Genomic DNA, 16,834 nt, shown 5'->3' on the forward strand with positions numbered 1-16,834 from the left:
TGGTTTGGAGACTGTGGCTCTTTCTAAAAGACAGGAGGCTGAGCTGGAGGTGGCGGAGATGAAGATGCTGAGATTTTCGTTGGGAGTGACAAGGATGGACAAGATTAGAAATGAGCAGATCAGAGGGACGGTGAAGGTGGAGCAGTTTGGAGATAAAGCCAGAGAGGCCAGGTTGAGATGGTTTGGACATGTGTTGAGGAGGAATAGTGGATATATTGGGCAAAGAATGTTGGAGATGGAGCTGCCGGGTAGAAGGAGAAGAGGTAGACCTCAGAGAAGGTTTATGGATGTAGTGAAGGTGGACATGGAGATGGTTGGTGTAAAAGTAGAGGAGGCAATGGATAAGGCAAGATGGAGGCAGATGCTCCTAAAGGGAGCAGCCGAAAGAAGAAGAAGAAGATTTAAGTTCATTTAAGTGCAAGGGTAGTCTTGTACCATGTCCAATCTAAAATCTTGCATCATATCTATGTTTCACAGTCTAGCCTTACAGTGATGTAACTTTGTACTGAAGCAGTGTAATGCACTACATTTTAAAATATTCTTGTAATCAGCTTACAGTTACTGACTTAATAATAATGACATGTGTGCCAACAGAACAATAATAGAACAATACTGATTATGTGCAATGCATTGACCTCTTTCTGCTGGCCTCTTTGTTGCAATTCCACCAGCAGAATTGAAATTGACATCAGATTTTTTTATTAATAAAATTGCTTCAGTTAATATAATATTACAATTTAAAATTCAAAGCTGAATTGAGGGACCTCCAAAGCAGGCTAAAAATGCTTTTCTGTGAAAAGCGATTAAAATAGTGGTGTCAGCATTAAATTATTCAGGGCACAATTCTTTTACTGCCGCTGTGAATGGCACAATTTCACAGTTGAACCTTTCAGGCAATCCGTACTTCCAGCCTAAAGCTCAGTTATTCACATGTTGTTGCTATGACTCTGCCACTGTGTAGACGTCTCCCTCAAAGACAGCTTTTACATGGCGGCTTCCACAGATGTTCTTGATAAAAGCTATCTCTATCTACTGCCATGTCATAAATTTGTTTATCACCCAAGAATGTCAAGTCCACTTACAAGTGCCAATAGCAGCAATATCAGCATCAGAGGAGGCTACACTGAATAGTGCTACACTGTGAATACCTCAACAACCCTTAAACTAACAAAAGCAGAAGTAAAGTAAGAAAACTCCAGCTCCTCGAAACAAGACCTAACACAGCAGTATGAGAGCAAGAGGCGACAATCACCAGTAAGCTGGTATTTTATTTTATTAATGAAATTTTATTAACAAAATAGATACTTCAGAATAAAGCAATGCTTCGCACTTGACACACTTCAGGGATAAACAAATTCACGACATGTCAGCCATGCATTCACCTTATTTTCTCATTCACCTTACGTTCAGGGGACCTTATGTTCAAGTTCAAATTGAATTACTTCATTTAATAAGTACATCCTGATAAAGCTCATTTTGTCTATTTGTTTAGCGACCATGCTTTTTAAATAAAAAAAAGTCATTTGCTAATGGTCAACTCATGATACATGCTTAAACAAATGAGCTGCTTAAGCAAATATGATACATGTAATTAATTGAGATTCATTATTTTAATCATTTGACAGCCCAACTTTAAAACCTAAATTTCCAACATCTAAATCATGCACATCTGTCTTTGTACACAATTTGAATTAGTGTGCCAGCCTGGACAGCGCCTTTGACTATGAGCATGACGAGTGCAGTGTGAACGAAAAACCTTCCACCACTTTAAACTCAATGATTAATCTATCCAAGCATCTAAACAAACTAATATGAAATGGATAAAGTCCCCCATGATCAAGAAGAGAGAGCCTTAAACTCACCTAAATACACTCTCAGAAATAAAAATACTGAACTGTCACTGATGTGGCGCACTGCTTCTCACTGGGGAGGTACTCTCAAAGTACATCTTCAGTACCTTTAGTTAGGTAACATAATGGCACCATATTCCATTGCAGTTTTATGTTTTTAACTGTATTGACCCCACCTGCCCTGTCTTGTCTACAAGCTTTTGATTTTACTTTTGCATTTTTAAATATTAGGTCATGAAAAGATACACATATGTACATTTTCGCTAGGAAAAACCTTAATTGCTGATTGCAATTTTACACAATTAAACTTTAAACCCATAATTGTACCTTTGAGGGTATAGTTACAGTGTTTCTACCTTGATGAATAAAAATGCACTTGCATCTTTCTAGTCATTTAATCATAACTGGCTGTGTCTTGTTCAAAATTATGGCAGGAAAAGTGACGACTTTTACATGATTAACCTTAATTAAATTGTTGAAACATGTAGATGTTGCATAAAGCACTTTACAAAGACATGACCAGTTTTTGTCTGAAACTGTAGACTAGCACTGTGTTTCTCTGGTTTTCTTACATAGTCAGGACATTTTTATCCTGGAAACATACAAAAACAAACACACTGTTACCGGCTAGATGTAACAAGCAGGATAAATCTGTAAAACATTCAAAGAATCCTCAGCAAAATCCTTATGGGCATCGTGGGCTTGTTTTGTGTGCCCATTTCTAGGCCATGTCTTCTGAATGACCCTTAAGAGTGAAGTAGAGTAAGTGAGAGCCCAGTGCTCTGGGGAAAAATTTCAGACAAACACGGCTGGAAGTTGAGAAAAGTAAACCAAGGAGAGGCAAAAAGAACTGCAGTTGCAGGGCAAGGCCAAAAATAGCTCTCTAGGACACAACAGGGAAAGAAAGAAGAAAGCAGAGAGAAGGAACAGAAAGAACTAATGAAGATAAATGTCTCTTTGCCAGCTCTGGACTTCACCTCCAGCTGTGAACTAACTAGGCGTGTCTGAGAGAAGGAAATCTGTTATGTCAAATGGACTTCCAGATACCCATTCTATTATCTTTCAATTTGCTCATTAAACACTAGCCAGAGGCTGTGGGGTCATTTCACACAAAAATAACGTCCCGCCACACTATTCCCCATGAACTTCCTTCAGATTTGCTCTCCAGGCTCTGGTGAAAGTGAAAGGGACAATGTCTTAGAGACGATGGGTAAAAAATGAAGCTTTGAGCAGATTAGAATAGCAGAGTTTGCAATCCAATAAAAACATGGTACTTAAAAACCCTTAAATTGCACATTTATTATTAAGTTATTCACCCTAAGACTTACTGTTCAGTAATATATATTATTCAGTAAGTATGATGCTAATATGTAAACTATGTATTTACAAGAGTGAGAAACTGAAATGAAAAGCACCAAGGCTGGAGCTCATTTTGTAGTCAGCAACTATCGCCAAATAAGGAACTCCAGGTTTTGTCTATGGAAAAAATGAATGGCATTTTCCCTTCGTACCATGTGGTAAACAGAAATGTTCTAAAACTAATCCGTTTTGTCTTGTGTACATTCTTCCCACGAATGACACTGGGTCCTCTAAATTATGGGGTCATAAAGTAACAGAAATACAAATATTGCGACATGCATACTTCAAGTGAGCCTATACTCCTGTGCATTTCAACAATGTCATGGAGTAAATAGGACAAAATGTACAGGCATTCGTGGGAAGAATTCATAGTATTACAAGTTTTCTATACTGCAATGTGGCTATACTAGAGGGGGTCCTTGCACTATGAAAAGGTACAAAGATCCCTTGGGTCACCACAAGCCAGGAGTTCCATGAAAATACAAATTAGATATACTGTAATGTTGATTTAAAATAACCTTTTCTAAAATATTCACATGTTATTGAGAAAAATAGCTCTCTGCAATTGCAGTGATTGTTGTTGATTACTGTTTGTGATGTTCAGCAATTTGAATGCAAAATCACTTTACTAAAAGTCTTTAGAAATAAGTTAACCCTTTAAATGGCCAGGGCCTGCTGGTGGACCCAAAGTTTTATTTCACACTTCTATAACCTAAAACTAGCTCAGCCAGTTAGGCCCTGAAGTTATTGAATAATAAGCCTCAGTATTTAGCAATCTTATAGTATTCTTACAATAATCACACAATTAGTAATATTATATATATTAATTAGATTTATGAAATTTCACCTGCCATGATGTCACATTTTACAATGTAAATGGTCAACAATTTAATCCATGGGGCTCCCGAATGGCATAATCATCTAAGCGTTGGCCCTATCATCGGGAGCTCGCCAGTTCGATACCTGGTGATGCTATAGCCACAACTGGCTTTGCTGTCTGGGTGGGAAGGATGGCTCCCTCTCTGCCCATCACCCAATGCAACACTAGTCAGTGCAGGCATCTGTAACTTGATGTAACAGATCTGGCAGTTAGCGTTTTCCTCCGAGCCCATTCAGCTGTCCAATGACATTGCATCAGTAGTACGAAAAGATGCGGTGGTGGGCTTCACAGGTCTCGGAGGAAGCCTGTACTATCCTTCACCCTCTTAGTGCTGGTAGTATCATGTAACTCAATAATGAAACAGGCACTTCTCCGTATTGCTATATATTTGTGCAACACCAGTACTGTTATCTAAAACAGTCTCTGCTTTCTTTGCTCTTGCCTGTGGTAAACTGGGTATCAGTTTATAAACTCTTACAGATATTCAAATATCATGTTTCTTTTGAATCCACATCCCTAATTCAGTCCTATAAACATGTGGTGTCCATGTGCAGGCATTCTGAAGGCCTACAAGTCTTCTGGCTTTGCTGGAGGATCTGCAGCTTCCAGGAGCATCCATCTGACTGCTTGCAGATGGGTGCTGTTAGCACCAGGCCAAGGGTGATTGAAGTTACTGTAATAGTCTGTAACATTGCGCATTGTTCTGTGTGTGTGCATCTGCTGTGTTTTGACTGAAAAAACGGACAGATCAATAGGACAGAGGAAGAGAGAGGGACAGACAGAATATAGAAAACAGGGTTTATACATGATTTCTGAATGCGGGTATACGAATGTTTACAACAAAATTACCCTAAAACAGCTCTCCAGATAGTTATTGGTTTCAGAAATTCTGAGAACTGCGCACTAGACGTCAAGCACGGTCTGTCACATTGGAGGTGACAAGCACCTCAGGACCATTTTGGCAGCACTCAGCCTGAATATTTGTAATTTGAAAGAAAGAAATTGACAGACAACAATGGCAAATGATGGAAAAGGACAAAGAAGCTGCAGAAATGAGAGACTGTGACATCAAAGGGGGGAAAAAGAGAAGAAAACAAACCAAAAATAATTCTCCCTGCAGACACAAACAGAGGCAGCATACTAATATAACAATATAAAACATGCTGACAGAATATGTCCATAACATTAGAAATACAGCTTCATTCCAGACTCATCATCAGAGAGTCCCTTCTTTTCATTAAAAACAAGCAAATTACACACTTCATAGGATGGCATGTCATGGCTTTTTTCTCACAGCTTGTCTGTGGAAGATTCAGTCAGTAGCCAGTGACTCAGTGAACTGTTCTCTGTCGCATTAAGGGCTTCTCAAAACTGAAAGACAAGCATGGAAACATCTAATCATATCTTTGAGAATTAGTACACAAATGTGTGGCAAAAGAAATAATAGGCCAATGATTTTAAAGCAACATTTCAGTTGAAAGTCAATTTTTTTATGTACTGGAGCTACAAGGTCCACACCTTGTTAACAGAGGTAGGTTATAAGATTCTATTACATGTTAATAAAATGCAACTAAAGAAGCCACTCCACTGTCTCTGATGATCAACAACATTTTGGAATAGTAAAAATATATGTTTATTTTTTATTCATATGTAATTTTTTTGTTCAATGATCTTAAAATGTGAAGGTCTCTTGATTTTGATATCTGCTTGTAAAAAAAATCTAACAAGGTGCTGGTGTACTCCCAGCCTCCTATAACAGACAGCTGGATAGATCTAGTGAATGAAATATATATGATGGAAAAAATGACTTTCTCACTCCGCTTATAAATGAATAAACTTGTTAAGTCTTGGTCAAAGTGGGTTACTTATATAAAACCATTATGACCACATTTCATGGAAGTACCCAATGAATAAGAACTACTGTTTTACTGAAATACATTTTGAAAGTTGTTATATAATTTCATGTTTAGGTATCTACCTCTGACATTTGTTTATATATCTGTGTACACTTCCCCACTCACGATACTGTTTGTATATTGCTCCCTGACAGAATGTATATAGTTGACTGTTTTTTTGTTTTTTCTTTCTCTTCATTGTAGTTGACTGTTTGCTTTAAAAAATAATTATTCAGAGACAAAATTGACCTGGAAGGTGGTTAAAAGTAGAGATGTGTCATGACTGGCCCCTCCCGGTCCTGTCCATGTGTTCGTGTTTTGTTTTGGTTTCCTAGTCCAGCCCCTTGTTTTGTGACTCCGCCCCTGATTGTCGCCACCTGTTTTCCGCCTGTCCCTCGTTATCCCTGTGTTTTATAAGCCCCGTGTTTGCCCTTTGTATTCGCTGGTCTTTGTTTGATCGTTTTTGATGTGTTGGCTGTACTGTATTGTATTCTCATGGTGTTTGGTTCTTGTTTGAGGTTTTGTGTTAATTTTGTCATGTCTGTCCCTCCTGCTCTCCGTATCAGCTGTTTGAACCTGGACTGTTTTGACCATGACCCTGGATTTGCCCATAATAAATCTCGCTTGTCTCCGCACATGCATCCGCCTCAACATCGCTCCCCAACATTACAAGATGTGATTGTCTCTCAAAATAAAGAATTGAAAAAAAATGTGGAGGTCTCAGACATTTAAATAAAATTTTTGGTGACTTACACCAGTTCAACAAACTGAACACACACCCTTAAAGTCAGAATATTACTTTGGTAATTTTTTGGGAGCCATTCCATAACATTGTCACAAACTCCTAGAATGTTATCAGATAATGTTGCTACAACATTCTGAAGAATTCAATTTCAAGGTTATGAAGACATAAACTTAAAAAACATAAAAAAATTGTGGGGACCAAAACAACACGTTGTCAAAATGCTATTACATCAAAATGGCTGAGATTTTAAAAGGTAAGGGAAATTATAGGAACCATCCCAGAACATTACTATGTGATTCACTTCTTCAATAATTCATGGCTATCTTTAATTTAATGGTAACCATGATGTACAATCAAAAGCGAGCATTCTAGTCCCACAAACAAAACTATCCTGGAAAACCACAAGGTAAAAACCTGTTAGCGTGGGTCTTGTTAAGAGCAATATATTTGTTTAGAGTTTAGATGGTAAAAATCATTTTTACTTTACCAATGTGCCTCGAAGACTTCCACACTTTGATGAAAACTCTGTTCAGTAAGCATGAAACTGGGAAGCTAATTGGTTGCATGCCCAGTAATTGGCACGTTATATCATTTTTATTTAAAGTCTTGCCGGCGGGTGCCATATTTAGCACTTTATGACAGATAGTGGGGTAATGAATGGGTGAAAAGTGTGGGCCTAACGCCCATGAGAGCCCATTATGATAAGGGGATGCTGCTGACAAATGGAAAGCCCTGCTTGCCTGGCTTGTACAGATGGGCTCATTAAAGATTTGGGTCGACTTTCTGCACTGCCATCAGAATGCTGGAGAATGTGCATTCCAGGACTTAACACCTGGAAGGGTCTCTAAACCTTTGCACAAGACACAATTACCAGTTTAGTTTTCTCTATTTTTCAAGATAAACAAATATAAAGTAAATGTGCATTAACTTTTATAGAAAATACAGAAAGCTGCATTTTTCAAATAGCTTGCTGCAGATGTTGTGTTCACAAATCAACAAACCCTCTGGCTAGGGGTGACCAATTTGCACATACTTACTATGATGCCATTATATATCTACCATAGTCCTAAAGACAATGAGAAATCTATAAGTATTAAAAAATGGACCATGACAAAAACCAGCTGGATTAAAACAAAATGAAATCACATGTATCAAAGAAATCCATGTTTTCCCAGCAAATACAGACTTATATATTAGTTGTCTATACAACCTAATCCTCTAAGAGTGATGATAACTACGTTTGTCCAAAATTCATTTCACTGCTTCATTGAGTGTGCTTGGCACTTGAAAAACACCATCAGCCAATTTGTGCTTCATGAATAACTGAATTGGTCAATTATGACCCTGCTGGCTGCCACGCAACAGAAAAATGTTTGATGAACCTGAAAAATATGATGCTGTTACGTTACTATTTCAGGCGATTCAATAAGGTAGCGAGTCACTAATAGAAAACAGAGTGGAGACTGGCATATATAAAACTACTTTTGACATGATGTGCCAAATTGATGTAATAAAATGTATTTAGTTATAGTATATCCACTTCACCCTCTACTGCATGCATTATGATAGCAATTCAAAACACTTCACTGTCTTGCAATCACTTTTCTTGTATAAAATGGTTCTTTAAATTAAATTGTATAATCATACATTTATAAAATGATTCTAAATAATCGGTCCTGATTATTAAATTCAAAAACATGAAAAAATAATAATGTGAAGTAAATAATGTGAAGATATGATGTGTGTTCCCTAAAGTGTTGAGACCTGGCTTGTGACTGGCTAAATACACTGCTCAAAAAAAATAAAGGGAACACTCAAATAACACATCCTAGATCTGAATGAGTGAAATATTCTCATTGAATACTTTGTTCTGTACAAAGTTGAATGTGCTGACAACAAAATCACACAAAAATCATCAATGGAAATCAAATTTATTAACCAATGGAGGCCTGGATTTGGAGTTACACACAAAATTAAAGTGGAAAAACACACTACAGGCTGATCCAACTTTCATGTAATGTCCTTAAAACAAGTCAAAATGAGGCTCAGTATTGTGTGTGGCCTCCACGTGCCTGTATGACCTCCCTACAACGCCTGGGCATGCTCCTGATGAGGTGGCGCATGGTCTCCTGAGGGATCTCCTCCAGACCTGGACTAAAGCATCCGCCAACTCCTAGACAGTCTGTGCTGCAACGTGACGTTGGTGGATGGAGCGAGACATGATGTCCCAGATGTGCTCAATCAGATTCAGGTCTGGGGAACGGGCGGGCCAGTCCATAGCTTCAATGCCTTCATCTTACAGGAACTGCTGACACACTCCAGCCACATGAGGTCTAGCATTGTCCTGCATTAGGAGGAACCCAGGGCCAACCACACCAGCATATGGTCTCACAAGGGGTCTGAGGATCTCATCTCGGTACCTAATGGCAGTCAGGCTACCTCTGGCGAGCACATGGAGGGCTGTGCGGCCCTCCAAAGAAATGCCACCCCACACCATTACTGACCCACTGCCAAACCAGTCATGCTGAAGGATGTTGCAGGCAGCAGATCGCTCTCCATGGCGTCTCCAGACTCTGTCACGTCTGTTACATGTGCTCAGTGTGAACCTGCTTTCATCTGTGAAGAGCACAGGGTGCCAGTGGTGAATTTGCCAATCCTGGTGTTCTCTGGCAAATGCCAAGCGTCCTGCACGGTGTTGGGCTGTGAGCACAACCCCCATTTGTGGACGTCGGGCCCTCATACCATCCTCATGGAGTCGGTTTCTAACTGTTTGTGCAGACACATGCACATTTGTGGCCTGCTGGAGGTCATTTTGCAGGGCTCTGGCAGTGCTCCTCCTGTTCCTCCTTGCACAAAGGCGGAGGTAGCGGTCCTGCTGCTGCGTTGTTGCTCTCCTAGCTGCCTCCTCCACGTCTCCTGGTGTACTGGCCTGTCTCCTGGTAGCGCTTCCAGCCTCTGGACACTACGCTGACAGACACAGCAAACCTTCTTGCCACAGCTTGCATTGATGTGCCATCCTGGATGAGCTGCACTGCCTGAGCCACTTCTGTGGGTTGTAGAGTCCGTCTCATGCTACCACAAGTGTGAAAGCACCACCAGCATTCAAAAGTGACCAAAACATCAGCCAGAAAGTAGAAAGGTACTGAGAAGTGGTCTGTGGTCCCCACCTGCAGAACCACTCCTTTATTGAGTGTGTCTTGCTAATTGCCAATAATTTCCACCTGTTGTCTATTCCATTTGCACAACAGCTGTGAAATTGATTGTCAATCAGTGTTGCTTCCTAAGTGGACAGTTTGATTTCACAGAAGTTTGATTTACTTGGAGTTATATTGTGTTGTTTAAGTGTTCCCTTTATTTTTTTGAGCAGTGTACATTCCACAGCTGGACAAAGTTGCTTCTAGGCAACAAACATATTTCCACAAATTCTAATAATAAAAAAAAAATAGATACTGAATGTTAAGGTCTTCTAAGGTTTGTCATGTTTGCACATGCCTATTGTTACATAGAGTTCACTGTAAACAAGCACATATTTTGTGTATATCTGCTTACAAATCTCTTGTCAGCAGTTATAAAAGCAGTATTCACCCAGAGGATTCTAGAGAACATGAGCAAAGCATGCATGTCTTTAGGTCATGCAGGCTGTTTTGCCACAAGCTAAAACGCATGTATGTTTCATTTTCCAAAAGCTATATGGATCATCAGATAAGATCAGAATTCTTTGTTAGTGGCAGCCAAATGTATGTTTGTTATACCTTCATGGAAGCATTTTTCTAAACAACAATTCACATCAAATGCAATTTTAAGATAAGTCTGATTAAACGTTACAACATTGGCTCTCAGCCCACGTTCTGGAGCCCCCCCCTCCCTGCACATGTTCATGTTTTCCCTGCTTCCAATGCAGAAAAGCAGGAAAACACCAAAATGTGCAGGGAAGGGGGGACTCCAGGACCAGGGTTGGGAATCTGTTGTGAACAATTTAAACAGCAATTTAAAAAATCTTCACTTATCAGAAACAGGAAAAAAGCAGAATTATAGATTATAGAGAAAATGACACCAAAGACTCAACAACTAAATATTACACAACTGATAAACTAAATATAATATTATACAACAACTAAATATTATATTGAACACTGCACTGTCACTTTGTTTACGCATCCACACATTACTCTTATTCTTTACTGTTTACTATATTTTATTCTATAGTTTATCTGTACTTTCCTTTTATATACCTGTAAATGGTGTACGTTCGCTGTGCTTTGTACTGCTGCACTAGAAGAACTTCCCTCCGGGATTAATACTTGGGTTGGTCGGTCGCTCACTCAGCCTACATAAAGGTTTTTTATATTACGTGTGTCTGCTCTGCCTTTAGTATAGCTTCTGTTCTTTTTCAGCAGATTTGCCTTCAGTTTTTCAAAGAAATCTGCAGGGATATGTTTCCAAAGCTCAGTCTTAGAAGTTAAAAGTTTCATTTTCTGCTTCACATGATGGAAATAATCCCAAACACATTCAGTAAATGTTGAGGTCTGGAGCAGAGCACGTATGGAGTAGGAACGGATTTGGTGCGGCGCGTCAGCATCACTGCTACAGCTCGTATACAACAGCTCGTACACAAACTTGTTTAGCCTACTCTCAGCAGTTTTCTAGCTTGTGATCGGGTCATTGCTTCATGCCTTAAACCAAAAAAAATCTGGTGCAGAATATTTAACTAAATTTCATTTAATAATGACCATAAACTGCATAATTAATGAAGCATATAAATAATTAATGAATAAAGTGTGCTGTGTCCACACATGCAAGATAAAAAATCTTAAGAAAATATTTTAAGAATGTTTAATGAGAAGCGGATGCGGAGCGGGGCAGTTTCTCTGATGTGTGAGCGAGGAGTGATCTAGAAACGAAAAACAGAAAACCTGGAGCAAAGCTAGAGTGCAGTGATTACAGAAATGCTTTGACCGAGGAGCAGAAACATCTGCCACTCCACTCACACGATTTAACTGGAAATTAATAAATGAAGGTTGGTTGATAAATGATAAATCCATCCATCCATCCATCCATCCATCCATCATCTTCCGCTTCTCCAGGGTTCGGGTCGCGGGGGCAGCATCCTGAGCAATGAAGCCCAGACCTCCCTTTCCCCAGCCACTTCCACTAGCTCCCTGGGAGGGATTCCGAGGCGCTCCCAGGCCAGCTGGGCGATATAGCCACGCCAGCGTGTCCTGGGTCTTCCCCGGGGTCTCCTCCCCGGTGGACTTGCCTGTGACACCTCCCAAGGGAGGCGTCCAGGAGGCATCCTAACAAGATGCCCGAACCACCTCAACTGGCTCCTCTCGACGTGAAGAAGCAGCGGCTCTACTCCGAGTCCCTCCCGGATGACCGAACTTCTCACCCTATCTCTAAGGGAGAGTCTAGCCACCCTGCGGAGGAAACTCATTTCGGCCGCTTGTATTCGCGATCTCGTTCTTTCGGTCATTACCCAAAGCTCATGACCATAGGTGAGGGTGGGAATGTAGATCGACCAGTAAATCGAGAGCCTTGCCTTATGGCTCAGCTCTTTCTTTACCACAACAGACCGGTAAAGAGCCCGCATCACTGCTGACCCAGCACCAATCCGCCTGTCAATCTCCCGCTCCCTTGTACCATCACTCGTGAACAAGACCCCGAGATACCTAAACTCCTCCACTTGAGGCAAGAGCTCATCCCCGACCCAGAGAGGGCTCTCCACCCTTTCCCGCGTGAGAACCATGGCCTCGGATTTGGAGGTACTGATCCTCATCCCGGCCGCTTCACACTCGGCTGCAAACCGATCCAGTGAAAGCTGAAGTTCACGGCCTGATTTCCCCAATAGGACCACATCATCTGCAAACAGCAGAGATGTGACCCTGAGGTGACCAAACCGGACACCCTCCATCCCCTGACTGCGCCTAGAAATTCTATCCATAAAAATTATGAATAGAATCGGTGACAAAGGGCAGCCCTGACGGAGTCCAACTCTCACTGGGAACAAGTCTGACTTACTGCCGGCCATGCGAACCAAACTCCTGCTTTGTTTGTACAGGGCCTGAATGGCTCGTAGCAAATAGCCATGTACCCCGTACTCCCGAAGCACCTCCCACAGAATACCCCAGGGAACACAGTCGAAGGCCTTCTCCAAATCGACAAAGCACATGTGGACTGGGTGGGCAAACTCCCATGAACCCTCCAGAATCCTGGAGAGGGTAAAGAGTTGGTCCAGTGTTCCACGACCAGGGCGGAACCCGCACTGCTCCTCCTGAATCCGAGGTTCGACTATAAGCCGGACTCTCTTCTCCAGTACCCCTGCATAGACCTTACCAGGGAGGCTGAGGAGTGTGATTCCCCTGTAGTTGGAACACACCCTCCGGTCCCCCTTTTTAAAAAGAGGCAGCACCACCCCAGTCTGCCAATCCAGTGGCACCACCCCCGATGTCCACGCAATGTTGAAAAGGCGTGTCAGCCAAGACAGCCCCACAACATCCAGAGCCTTGAGGAACTCGGGACGGATCTCATCCACCCCTGCAGCCCTGCCGCCAAGGAGCTTTTTAACTACCTTAGCGACTTCGGCCTCAGTAATGGACAAGCCTATTCCCATGTCCCCAGACTCACTGGAGAACGTGTTGGTGGGATTGAGAAGGTCCTCAAAGTATTCCTTCCACCGCCCAATGACGTCTTCAGTCGAAGTCAGCAGCACACCATCTCCACTATATACAGTGCTAGTGGCACACTGCTTTCCCCTTCTGAGTCGCCTGACGGTTTGCCAGAATCTTTTCGGAGCCGACTTAAAGTCACTTTCCAAGGCCTCACCGAACTCTTCCCACACCCGGGTTTTTGCCTTGGCAACGACTGAAGCCGCAGATCGCTTGGCCTGTCGATACCTGCCAGCTGCCTCTGGTGTCCTACAGGCCAACCATGTCCGGTAGGACTCCTTCTTCAGCTTGACGGCATCTCTCACCTGGGGTTCGAGGATTACCGCCCCGACAGGCACCAACTACCTTGCGACCACAGCTACAGTCAGCCGCTTCAACAATGGAGGAGCGGAACATGGCCCATTCTGAATCAATGTCCCCCACCTCCCCCGATATCTGGTCGAAGCTCTGACGGAGGTGTAAGTTGAAGATCAATCTGACAGGTTCTTCTGCCAGACGTTCCCAGCAAACCCTCACTATACGTTTGGGTTTGCCTGGTCTGACCGGCATCTTCCCCCACCACCTGATCCAACTCACCACCAGGTGGTGATCAGTTGACAGCTCAGCTCCTCTCTTTACCCGAGTGTCCAGTACACATGGCCGCAAGTCCACTGACACGACAACAAAGTCAATCATTGAACTGCGGCCTAGGGTGTCCTGGTGCCATGTGCACTTATGGACATCCTTGTGTTCAAACATGGTGTTCGTTATGGACAAACTGTGGTTTGCACAGAAGTCCAAAAACTGAACACCACTCGGGTTCAGATCAGAGAGGCCATTCCTCCCAATCACACCCCTCCAGGTCTTGCTGTCATTGCCCACGTGAGCGTTGAAGTCCCCCAGTAGGACAATCGAGTGTCCAGGAGGAGCACTTTCAAGCACCCCTTCCAAGGACTCTATGAAGGCTGGGTATTCTGAACTGCTGTTCGGTGCATAAGCACAGACAACAGTCAGGACCCGTTCCCCAACCCGAAGGCGTAGGGAAGCTACCCTCTCGTCCACCGGGGAAAACCCCAACATACAGGCGCCGAGTCGAGGGGCTATGAGAAAGCCCACACCTGCCCGCCGCCTCTCACCATGGGCAACTCCAGTAAAGAAAAAAGTCCAGCCCCTCTCAAGGAGATTGGACCCAGAGCCCAAGCTGTGTGTTGAGGTGAGCCCGACTATATCTAGCCGGTATCTCTCAACCTCGCGCACCAACTCAGGCTCCTTCCCCGCCAGTGAGGTAACGTTCCAAGTTCCAAAAGCCAGTTTCAGCAACCGAGGATCAGAACGCCAAGGCCCACGCCTTCGGACACTGCCCGATCCACAATGCACCGCACCCCTACTACTGCCCCTCCCATCGGTGGTGGGTCGATGGGAGGGGGGACTCATGTAGCTCCTTCGGGCTGGGCCCGGCCGGGCACCATGAGTGAATGCCCGGCCACCAGACGCTCGCTGGCGAGCCCCTCCCCCAGGCCTGGCTCCAGGGTGGGGCCCCGGTAACCCTGATCCGGGCAGGGTACACAAGTCCTGCTTTGTTGTCCTCATAGGGGTGGTTATGGATCACACTTTGTCTGGCCTGTCACCTAGGACCAGTTTGCCATGGGAGACCCTACCAGGAGCTTTTGCTCCAGACAACATAGCTCCTAGGGTCCTTCAAGCACACAAACCTCTCCACCACGATAAGGTGGTGATCCATGGAGAGGTAAATGATAAATAATAAATAATAATAAATAATAAATGGAAAATAAATTAGGGCCTTCGGAAGAAAAAACAGCCCCACAGTATCACAGATCCACCACCATGCTTCACAACAATAATGAGGTATATTTGTGTCCATACCAAACTTGCCTCTGGTGTTTGTTGCCAAAAACCTCTATTTGGGTCTCATCTGACCGTAAATCATAGTCCCACTGAACATTCCAGTAAAAGGCCAATTGTAAGTGTTTGAGTTTGTTGGGCCTTGACAGCAGAGGCTTTCTTCTGGCAACCCCCCTAAACAATTTGTGGTTACAGGTGGTGTTTGATTGAGGTTTGGGAGACATTGTGACCCCAAGACTTAACCAATGTCTGCAGTTCACCATCTGTGATCCATGGAGATTCTTTGTCCACTCCAACCATCATCCTCAGTGTGCCTAGGGTCAGTACAGACATGCGTCCTCTTCCTGACAGATTCTTAACATTTCCAATTGTTTTAAACTTCTTAATTACTGACATGATAGTGGAAACTGTTCAGCTGTTTTCTTGTAGCCATTTGCTGATTTTTTCTGTATTCTCTGGTCTTTTACACAGAGATGGATGACAGAGGGAATTTGGCCTCGGTTTCATCCATCAACAGGAAATTATGGCTTACCATTTGGTCCTAATCAGCACCCCTATAAATAAGAAAAATATTTAGATGTAGGTTCTTCTTTCAACCATTGTACCTTAAATAAAGGTTTAAGTTTTGATAATCCATCCATCCATCCATCCATCCATCTTCAACCGCTTATCCGGGTCCGAGTCGCGGGGGCAACAGCCTAAGCAAAGACTGTCCCCAAGACAGTCGAGAGATATAATCCCTCCAACATGTCCTGGGTCTTCCCCGGGGTCTCCTTAGTTTTGATAATATTTTGAATGAAATATCAAATAAATAAGTAATTAAGAATTTTTTAACAGCTTATTTGGATTGAGATCGCCAGGGCTGCCAATAATTGTACATATATAGACATATCCATATACGTGTGTGTGTGTGTGTGTGTGTGGGTGTGTGTGTGTGTGTGTGTGTGTGTTTTCTACAAAAATCTGCTGCACTACAATAAATAATGCATTAAATTGATTCAAATGTGTTCATCTTTTCCACATAAAATACATCAACATGGTTAAAGCCAAGTAAACTAAAAGCTAAAATTTGTTCACATAAAAATAATGCAAACATTTACATCAGTACATTCAATCCCTTTCTTTGCCCAGTGTGTATGTATCCCACTGTAACATGAGCATGAAGAGCTGCAAGAACCAAGTGATGTAAACATGGAGAAAACAGTAGTGTGTGTTTGCCATGCTTGAGCAATGGTGCACACCACTAACGTTTATAAGCTTGAATGGTGCATTGTGTGACTGGTTAACTAGAAGAAAAGGGGGCACCTCAGACTATAACATCAGCATCTGCACTTTGCATTAGTCTAGTTGGTTTCAATCTTACTTAGAAAAAAATGCCCATGGTTGAATTAACACCTACAATGTTGAATTTCACCCAGCAGTGTCCATTTAAAACAAGTTCGGCACAAATGAACAATTCATCGTTCAACACTGGCCGTTTGCTGCGTGCACCATGAAAACAGAACATCAGTATAGACTATTACCAGACACTGCCACCTACATGAGGGCACAAATGAAATGCAAGCACTGAGCTCAGCTTCATGTGATTTCTGAGCTAA

The 16,834-nt window shown here is 42.5% G+C and overlaps 1 protein-coding gene across 1 annotated transcript in view; it reads right to left on the reverse strand.

The window, feature by feature from the left end:
• Window positions 1-16,834, reverse strand: part of plrdgb (PITP-less RdgB-like protein) — a 108,641-nt gene that overhangs the window by 59,944 nt on the left and 31,863 nt on the right. The window lies entirely within an intron of this gene.

The sequence above is a fragment of the Pygocentrus nattereri genome, chromosome 16 (genome assembly GCF_015220715.1).
Source record: "Pygocentrus nattereri isolate fPygNat1 chromosome 16, fPygNat1.pri, whole genome shotgun sequence".
NCBI lineage: Eukaryota > Metazoa > Chordata > Actinopteri > Characiformes > Serrasalmidae > Pygocentrus > Pygocentrus nattereri.